The sequence below is a fragment of the Euprymna scolopes genome, chromosome 31 (genome assembly GCF_053919585.1).
Source record: "Euprymna scolopes isolate OS-2025 chromosome 31, ASM5391958v1, whole genome shotgun sequence".
Classification (NCBI taxonomy): Eukaryota; Metazoa; Mollusca; class Cephalopoda; order Sepiida; family Sepiolidae; genus Euprymna; species Euprymna scolopes.
Window position 1 is genome coordinate 36,738,328 of NC_136512.1, and position 10,453 is coordinate 36,748,780.

The window sequence follows — 10,453 nt, forward strand, 5'->3', positions numbered from 1 at the left end:
TAAAGACACTTTGTGTGTGTGCGAGAAAGTAGAGAGATCGTTCTCTATGGATTCTGAAATGGCTGGGACGATGTTTCCGAAATTTCACACAAATGTACTTTATATGTGTGGGAATATTCTTACGTCACGAAAAAACATACTCTTCATTGATAAGGATGTGTAACATCGAAATATATCTGATCTAAGCAAATAAATTTGTTTATATATAAATATAAATATATATATATATATATACATATATATATATATATATATATATATATATAAGTGCGTTGTTTTTGCTTGCTAAAGGTATCCATTTATATACGTAATTATTTTCAATTTTCAAAACGTATCCATTTATATACGTAATTATTTTCAATTTTCAATTAATACAACGCTTCAAATGTAGGCAAATTTTTTTTTTTTCTTTCCTTATATATATATATATATATATATATATATATATATATATATATTGCAATTAAGCTACACAGAGGCGTCCATATATCATCGCCACCTGATATCGTCATCCGGATAACTTAAAACATGGATACTCCTGTGTAGCTTAATAACCTTGTCACCAGTGATAGCATGCGTGATCCCCCGTGAGTGCCCATTGACCGAGGCATACAAAACTGACTAAGCTCAACATTTGCTCCCGACCCTATTTACCCGTCAATCCTGGTGAAAATGAACTCACATATGTAAATTTGAGTTCTGCACTATGCAAAAAAAGAAATGACCGCTCCGCCATTTAGCTCCAAAAGTCGCCAAGGCCTTAACATATTTAAATTTGAGTTCAGCACCATGCAAAACTGCATACACAGAAAATTTGGACAAATATGGAAAAATAGTCCCAAAATGGAGTGTTTTTATTAGGCCTAAAAAAGCCCCTGGGGCACATCCAAGAGTTATCGCGAAGTATAGACAAACAAAATTATAAAGAAATCAGTTAGCTACAACTTTTCAGAAAGTTTTATAAAAATCCAAATTTAATAAGCACAAAAGTGTCAATTTAAGCCATTTAAAGCACCCCTGGGGGGGTGCAACTGGAGTTTTCCTGCAAAATCCGTTCTGTCACTTTTTTTACTCATATCATGTTTATTGTTTGTGCAAAGTTTTAAAAAATTCCAAAGTGTAGTTATTGAGAAAAGTGCGGACAGACGAACGGACGAACAAACAGGGGTGAATTTGCAGGTCCACAGTCCTTTTGTCGGGGGACCAAAATGATATGATCAAGTAAAATGATTCTCGAGTTTAACAATGTTTGCTTAAATAAAATAATTCTGCTTGAATACGAACACACACTACATTTATATACTAGATTTTCACCAGTTAAAAACGGGCAAAAGTTATAGCCCGTTGAATGCTTAATATCTAGAACAAATATGATGTTGTGGTTACTCATCCCAACTAAAAATTATTAACCCGTAATCGTGCATTGAACGGATACCAAAATACTTAGTTCGCTGCACATTAGCATAACAAAAGTCCATGCATATTTTCTGTCAGATCGGTAAAATAGTTAAATGAGATAGTATCATAGTAATCATTAATATTGGATATTTGATAGGGTGTCTTACTTAAGGAATTTGTCAGGAATTTGTTTATGTTGGACTTGAAGACATCCAAGTTGTAGTCAGGTGGGAAACAGGCCAGCGGAAGAGAGTTCCACAGTCGTGCACTTCTGAGAAAGAAGCTTTGTTCATGGAATCTACGTTTTGATTTAGGCACAGATAAAGAGTGGGGAAAATTAATAACAGTAGTTTCAGGCCTTTTCGTGAAAGATTGGCAAGAGGGGACCAGAGATTGGAGCTCAGACGAGCTCTTGCCATGGAAATAACAATAAAATAAAGACACTCGCAACGTCTCTTTTGTGGGAGAGAGACTGCAGGGAAGAGAAAAGGGCATCCCCCACTAAGCTACGAAGTCTATTTTGTATTCTGTCAAGGCAGGATAGGCTGTTTTTAGCAGCTCCTGCCCAGATGCGGCAGCAGTATTCCATCCTTGGACGTACTTGGCTTTTATACAGATAGAGAATTGCATCAGTAGTGAGATATCTTCTGGAGCGGTAGAAAAATCACACCATTTTCCCAGCGTCCTTGGCAACAGACCTGATGTACGTGTTCCATTTCAGATCAGGAGTAAAGGTCAAACCCAGAAGCTTGTCAAAACATGGAGCCTCCCCAAGACGAGAGCTATCCATTTCAATTGATGCCAGATGGGGATCAGAGCGTTGATGATGTAAAGATAGAAGCTTGGTTTTGGATGCATTAAAAGTAACCAGCCACCTCTTCCCCCACTGTACCACGCGCTCAAGATATGAGGAGAAAGAATCAGAGAGAATTATGTCATTTAAGGCCTTTGATGTGTTGCCGTAGATGGTCGTATCATCAGCATAGATATCAACGTATGATTTAAGTATGTGTTTAGGGAGATCATTGATGTAGATCAGGAAGAGAGTTGGGTCCAGGATGGACCCCTGAGGGACTCCAGCATTAATACTGTGGGCCTCTGATTTCAACCACTACTCTTATGAACCTATCAGAGAGAAATGATTTAATAATTGAGAAAACATTTCCAGTGATACTGTAGCTGGAAATCTTGTGAAGTAGGCCTTTATGCCATACCTTATCGAAGGCCTTTGATATGTCAAGAGCAATTGCCCTGGAAAGGAAGCCTTTGTCAAGAGATTCACTAATCCTATGAGATATGACCATTAGCACATCTGCTGTAGGTCTTGTGGTGCGGAAACCATATTGCATGTCACTAAGAAGGTTGTTTCTGCTGAGGTGGTTGATTATTCCTTTATTTAATATGGATTCCAACAACTGACACACAGGAGACTTATTGGTCTGTACTGAGAGGGAGATGACTTTTTGCCGAATTCTTAAATACAGGGCATACTGATGAGGTTTTCCAGGGTGTTGGAAAGCACTTCTACTTAAGGCAACGTTTAAACAGTTTTGTAAGTATGGGGGCAAGTTCTGGTTGAAACTTTTTCAGCACTATAACTGGAATGCAGTCAGGGCCAGTTGCTTTACTGAAATCAAGGTTCTTGATTAGCTTGGTGACCTGATGCACAGATATTTGTATGTTGCATAGCATGTTGTCTGTTATAGGAGGAAATACGGGGAGTTGATGGCCTTCGTCGCTTAGGGTAGAATTATCTGCAAAGTTCTTGGCAAATAGTCTGGCCTTGTCTGATGCTGACGAGATGACCTCAGATCCATTGATGATGGTTGGGATAGAACGCACACTTCTGTTCAGGATCGTGTTTGCTATTTGCCAAAACTAGTGGGAACCAAGCCACTGCTCAGCTACTTTGGATCTAACGGACTGAGCATATAGGTCTCTTACATTTTTTATTACTCTTTTACAGTGGTTGCTGGCAGTCCTGAAAGCAGCTTTAGTCTCAGTACATCTATTACGTTGGTAGCTATGGAAAAAGTGATTTCTGTGTGCGATGGCAGCAGCACATTCTGGGGAGAACCATGGCTGGCTGTTAGGTTTTTGTTGGAATTTTTGTAGATGGTATGCATCGGTCTATGCCTACAATTAACTATTCGGTCAGGTCTTATACTATAGAGGACACATCCTTTTTAAACATGGAATGCAGAGGTAGATCAGATATGAATGTACGGAAGCTATCCCAGTCAGCCATAGAGTATCGATATACAGTACGGTGAAGAGGAACGTCTGAAGACTTATTACATTTCATTTTTATCTTAACTGATACAACGGAGTGGTCAGTGGATCCCAGAGGAGATAGAATGGAACATGAACATAGCTCAGGGGAAGTTGTGAGAAAAAGGTCTAGAAGGCTTGCATACTGACCGGTAGTATCGGGCACGGGTAGGTTCGTGAACAATCTGAGTGAAGTCATAGGCAGTGGCAAAATCATGACAGAACCTCCCCTCGTCATTGGTCTTATTTGAGTGGGTCAGCCATTCCACATTATGGACATTGAAATCACCGCAAATGTGAATGTTAGCCGAAGGATGAGCAGACAGTATGTGGTCAATTTTCTCAGATATACTCTTAAAGATAGTAACCCCACTGTTGTGGGGGCGATAGAGGGCAAATATAAATGAAGTGGTGTATGCTAGTGCAACCCGGAAGCACATATAAGGTAAATTAGAGTCTTTTCTGGAGATATTCCTACCACATGGAAAGCCATCTTTAATGTAGGCACACACTCCATGCCCATGGCGATCTTGGGGTCAGATTTAGATGTTAAGTTAGAGTATCCTTTAATTATGAACTCATATAAGGAAGTGGTCAGGCCTATGCCAGTTTCACTTAGAATATGTCCGGTTTCGTCTCCTCTGGAAGGTTGGAATGTAGACCCCTGATGTTGGAGAAGGAGACATGGTAGTTGGGGGTCTACGTTGGAGGATGGGGTTCTAGGTTTATTTGTGTTTTTTTTTTTTCTAGAGATTTGTCATGTTGAGATTTGGGATTTGTGGAACAGTTGGATAGAGGGACAGAGCAGGACAGAGAGGGAAAGTAAGAGAGAAAAAGACAGGAAATTTTAATTAAAATAATTTTTTTTTTTTTGCAGCACATAAGGTAAAGCCACCCACTAGTATGGCATCGAGAGGCACTACCAGAAACTACTGCATGGTCCAGAATCCATTCACCAAATGGTAGAGGTTAAAATAATAAAAACATATTTAGTTCTACCAACATATCGAGCACTTTTCCCCCTATTTTTTACCAAATATACCTCTTAATATATATATATATATATATATATATATATATATATATATATATATATACTCCTATAAATTTGTTTTTTCTTTGTGTATTGAGATTCATATTAAACATCCTTTTTTCTATTTATTTAAAAAGAAAATACAACTTTGTGATATATGGGTCGTGGTATTGCATTCATATGCAAAAGATCTACCTAATTTGCATATTCTTTAAAACATCCATTTTAATTAATTCCCTATTGCGTAATATTTGTGTAAAAAGATTATAGTAAGCACAAACGTCTTTCTATATTAGTCCTCGCGTGAAAAAGCAGGACACAAAATGTTTTAAATAATAATAATAATAGAATAACAATAATAAAGACTTTCGCTGGCGAGGACTACTATTGACCGTAATCAGTTATATAGTCCTTTTGAAATTTTCATCTCTATTTCTCTCGTTATGTACTGAATATTTGTTAATAAAACCTATATGAAATGTGTTCCTTATTAAATTCTAAATATTTTCTATTCTGAAAGAAGTTTAAAAAAATTTAATCTAAAAAGTTATTTAAAAGGTTTTGTTAAAGGAAATTCAGATTTTCTTATGAGTCAGACATGTATTACAAAGAGGGGGTTGCAAAAAATGAGTTGTGATGTGAGGAGAAATACAAACTGAAACAGAGAGAATATTCAGACCTGCAATAATACAAAGAGGGGGTTGCAAAATGAGTTGTGGTGTGAGGAGAAATACAAACTGAAATAGAGAGAAGGAGAGTTTTAAAATATAATCTTAAAAAGATAAGATACAAGTTAGAAAAGCTCTACTTTGTTGTAATTTAAAAACATTATTTTTCATCTAGCAATTAATGATATAGATATAAAATTTTCAATGATTTTTTTTAAAGTGCAATAGAATGTACATTACATAAAATAAATCCAAGGTAATTTTTTGATTCAATTTAAATTTTTATACCTTACTTTGTAAAATTTATAAAAGTGCACTTTGAAGATAAATAAATTTCAAATTGAATCTTGTACCTTTATTTTTAAAGTCTATAGTAAAAACATTTTGTTTAACAATTTTCATGCCTTGGATGAAATGCTTTTCTAACTTGTATATTTATGTATGCGCATATATATTTGTAAAAAAAAAAATTGCCTACCAAAACTCCTGTATCAGTTTGTTGTCTACGGACATGAAACTTAATATATATGGTATTCGAACCCACACGAAAATTTATATTTTGGGTATGTTGGGGGAAATCGGCACAAAAATTAAAAAATGGAAATTGCCAGGTGAAGGGTGAACGGCGGCATTACGAATATGCATGTGTAGCATAGTAGTCATTGGTTCATGTTTTAATTTTTAGCCTTGCAGCAAACATATTTTCATAGCTAAGGCATTAATGTCAAAGGAAAAAGTAAATCGTAAGCTAAACGTTTTGGTTTCGATTCTCGGTGGTGGTGCACAAGTAATTTTTTCTTTTTTAACTTTTTAAATAATTACTATATATTGGGTCTAATATAATATATATAATATAATATAATACAATATAATCTTTAAATATAAAAGCGAAAATGTATGCATGTTTGTATGTGTGTTCGCTTTTTCTGTATGCACAAAAAAGGCTTTTTTCAGAGAAGTGGTCGGTCGGTTCACAACTTTTTAATTTTTTTTATCACATATAAATCGTAATATCTCAGAGTTAACAACGAAGCTCGCCTGTCTATTTAATTTGCTCGATTTCGGGAAGATAAATATTCAACATTTGTCGCTCGCCGCATGTGGGTTAGTCTTTTTCCTATAACATCTTGGGAAAATAAAAATAAAAAATACTATCCCGGAGTCAAACTTGACCTCATTAACTCATTAAAACGGGCACCTGCCAAATCCAAGTAATTAAATAAATTCAAATGTGTTTCCGTTACCATCTCGCGGTGGGGCAATTGTTAACGGCGCACATTTTTTTTTTCACGCTTTAATTTACAACTTTGCCTCAACGGTTCCGGTTCGATCCTCATACTTACCTACCAAAACATTTTTTTTAACCCCCCCATCCCCGGAGTTTCCTCACACACCTCCAAACACCCAGGCAACGCCGGGTACCCCTTGCTAATCTATATATAAAAGCGAAAATGTGTGTGTCTATGTTTGCTTTTTGTGTATGTTTGTAAAAGGCTTTTTTCCGAGAAGGGGTTGATCGGCTCACAACTTCTTAAAACTTTTTATATCACATATAAATCATAATATCTACGAGTTAACAACGGAGGTCGCCTGTCTATTTAATTTGCTCGACTTTGGGAAGATAAATATTCACCAATTTTTGCTCGTTGTATGTGGATTAGGCTTTTTCATATAATAAAAGCAATGCTAATTCTGGCAGTATTTTTCCGGTTGCGATCGCCGGAAATGTCCGAAAGCAATCAGATTTGATCAACGTGGAAATATTTTCCTTATATCAGACAATTGCTATTCAATTTGGACAATCCGCTTTTTAAGGGGAGCAGGTCCCCCCCCCAACATCTTAGGAAAATAAAAATAAAAAAAGCGTTCCGCAGTAAATGAAATACTACTCTGCAGTCAAAGTTGACTTCATTAAGTCATTAAAACGTGCACCTGCCAATTCTAAATACTTAAATAAATTCAAACGTATTGCTGGTAGTATTTTGCGATGGCCCAATGGTTAACGTCGCACACTTTTTTTTTCACACTTTAATTTCCAACTTTGCCTCAAGGGTTCCGGTTCGATCCTCATACTTACCTACCAAAACTTTTTTTTTTATTTTAACCCCCCCCCCCCCGGAGCTTTGATTTATCCATAACCACACACAGCTCCAACCATCTGGGCAACGCCGGCTACCCCCCGCTAGTATAATATAATAATAAATGCAAAATCTGTATTTATCAAAATATCATATTTAAGCATATATTACGACCGGGCAATGTCGGGCGGCCTGCTAGTAAAAGATAAAAGAAGAAAAATAGCACAAAACCCAATTAGTCATATTTTGTTATAATTGACTGAACTTTTGGGAGATTTTCTTTTATTTTTTCTTCTCTGCTATTTTTGATTTTCTACAGAAATTGCTCTATGCTTTATGGACCAACACCCACCAACACATGCACGCACGCCCACACATGTGCACATATACATAATTACATATTTTTCTAGTCTATACATATGTGTACATGTATACATATATATAACAATACTTTTAGACCAAAAATTGGCTAAGTAATTTGGTAGAGGTTGCAGAGGTCAATTTTTTAAAAAACTTTGACCTCAATTTTGACCTTTAACATTTATTTTTGGGGGGCTTAAATCGACTTATGAAGTTAGATCCATGTCCAAGTAACCGATATCTGAAAAAATTCAAGTGTTTAGACCTAAAATTGGCAGAGGAGTTTGGTAGAGTTTTCAAAGGTCAAATCGTGTATCTTTGACTTCTTGACAGCCAATTTTCTGGCCCAAAACCGATTAAAAAGACTTTCCAAAAACTCAATACTCCTTATGTCAAATCTCGAGTCGCTAGACCGAAGATTGACAGCGTTATTTGGGAAATGTACACACACACACACACACACACACACACACACACACACACACACACACACACATTTTCACTTTTATAGATATATATATATATATTTAAATAATACTAGGCACAATGCATTTATTATTATTTATTGAGGTATTTTTCTTCTTCCATATAAATTTTAACTTCTGTTCCTAAAGAATGTCTTATGGTATTTTGACCGCGTTTTTAATTGGTTTTGACCATCGGTTCCGACGATTTCTGTGAAAGGTAACGACCGAAAGATGTCAAAGTAGAGTTTTTTTTTTTATAATCATGCCCCTTCGTTCTCCCAATTTAATGGGTTTAAACGTCCAATTAGAGAAAATAAGAATTTTTTTTATATATATTCAAAGTATTTCTTAGTTTTCAATCGTAGTGACACTTTTTCGTCTTTAGTAATATAAGTTAAAAGTTTATATATATATAGCAGTTCAGCCTGGCTTTGCTCGGGCCATATGTACTGTTCATAACTTTATGTGCATATATATATATATATATATATATATATATATATATATATATATATATATATATATATATTAAAAAGTTGACTCATGTCCAGGTAACCTACATCTAAAATTTAAAGTCTTTAGACCCAAAATTGGCGGAGGTGTTTGGTAGAGTCTGTAAAGGTCAACTCATTCAACTTTGACCTCTTGGCAGCCAAATTTTTCCCCCAAAACTAATTAAAAAGCTTGCTGCATGTCTGAATAATTTTTATGTAAAATATCAAATGTTTAGACCCAAAATTGACTGAATAGTTTGCTAGAGACAGCATAGATTAAATCTTTGGAACTTTAACCCATTGACAGCAAAATTTTCGGCCGATTAAAAAGCTTGCACTATATCTGAATACACTTTATATAAAATTTCAAATATGTAGAACAAAAATTGGTTGAATAATTTGGTAGAGAACGCAGAGGTCAAAATCTTTTCACTTTTACCCTAATTTTGACCCTTTAACACATCTTGTTTTGGCCTTAAATCAAGTGAAAAAGTTTGATCCAAGTAACCTACATCTAAAATTTAAATGGTTAAACCAAAAATTGGTGGAGGAGTTTGGTAGAGATTTTAAATGTAAAATCGTTGAACTTTGACCTCTGACAGCTAAATTACTGTCTGAAAACCGATTAAAAAGATTTTCCCAAATTTCAATACCCTTTATGTCAAATTTCGAATCTGTAGAGTGAAAATTGACGAAGTAGTTTGATAGGGAAATGTACACACACACATACACAGACATTTTCACTTTTATAGATATACTAGCGGGGGGTATCCGGCATTGCCCGGGTGTTTAGAGGTGTGTGTGCTCGGGCGGTGGGGGTGGGGGTAATCAAAACATAAGAATAAGCGAAGTAAAAACTAAAAAAATCGAAAAAAAACACAAAAAACTAACGTCAGGCAAACGGCGGGGGGGGGGGCAATCAAAACATAAGAATAAACGAAGTAAATATTTTTAAATATTAAATAAAATTAAATATTATATAAAAAAAGTTAAAACTTAAAAAAATCGAAAAAAAAAAACACAAAAAAACTAACGTAAGGCAAACGAACGATGTTAAATGTAAAAATCGGAAAAACAAAAACAAAAAAGAAAGCAGAAAAACGAACGTTAAAACTACTTTTAAAAATCTGAAAAATACCCCCCCCCCCCCAAAAAAAAAACAAACACGAGAAAAATGGCTGAAATAAACGTCTGGGGTTTTTTGGGTGTGTGTGGTCGGTCGGGGGTGGGGGGTGTTAATGAGAACCTAAGAATAAGCGAAGTAAAAAACAAACAGAAAAACGAACGTTACGGGAAAAATGGCTTAAATAACCCTGCTTCAATATTAAAATTTAAAAAATCGAAAAAAAAAAAGAAGACATCTCACACCACGATTCGAACCCAACACCTTTAGATGATGACCAAACGCTCTAACCAACTGAGCTAAGACGACATACACGAAACTAAGTCATTTTTTTAAGTGTTTAAACTAAATCAGGTTACGACGTCGTATGACGCATGCGTAGAAGCGACTTCGTCATGAGAGGACGGTTTTTGCTGACCCCCTGTAGAAAAGTGCTGATTTCAGGGTGAAAAAATTAACGGTTCTGGCCAATTTTTCGATATTTGTCAAGCAAAGGATGGGGCTTTCATATGAGACCAAATTTGTGAATTTTTGTTCTGCCTGTCGAAAGTTTTTAGCAGG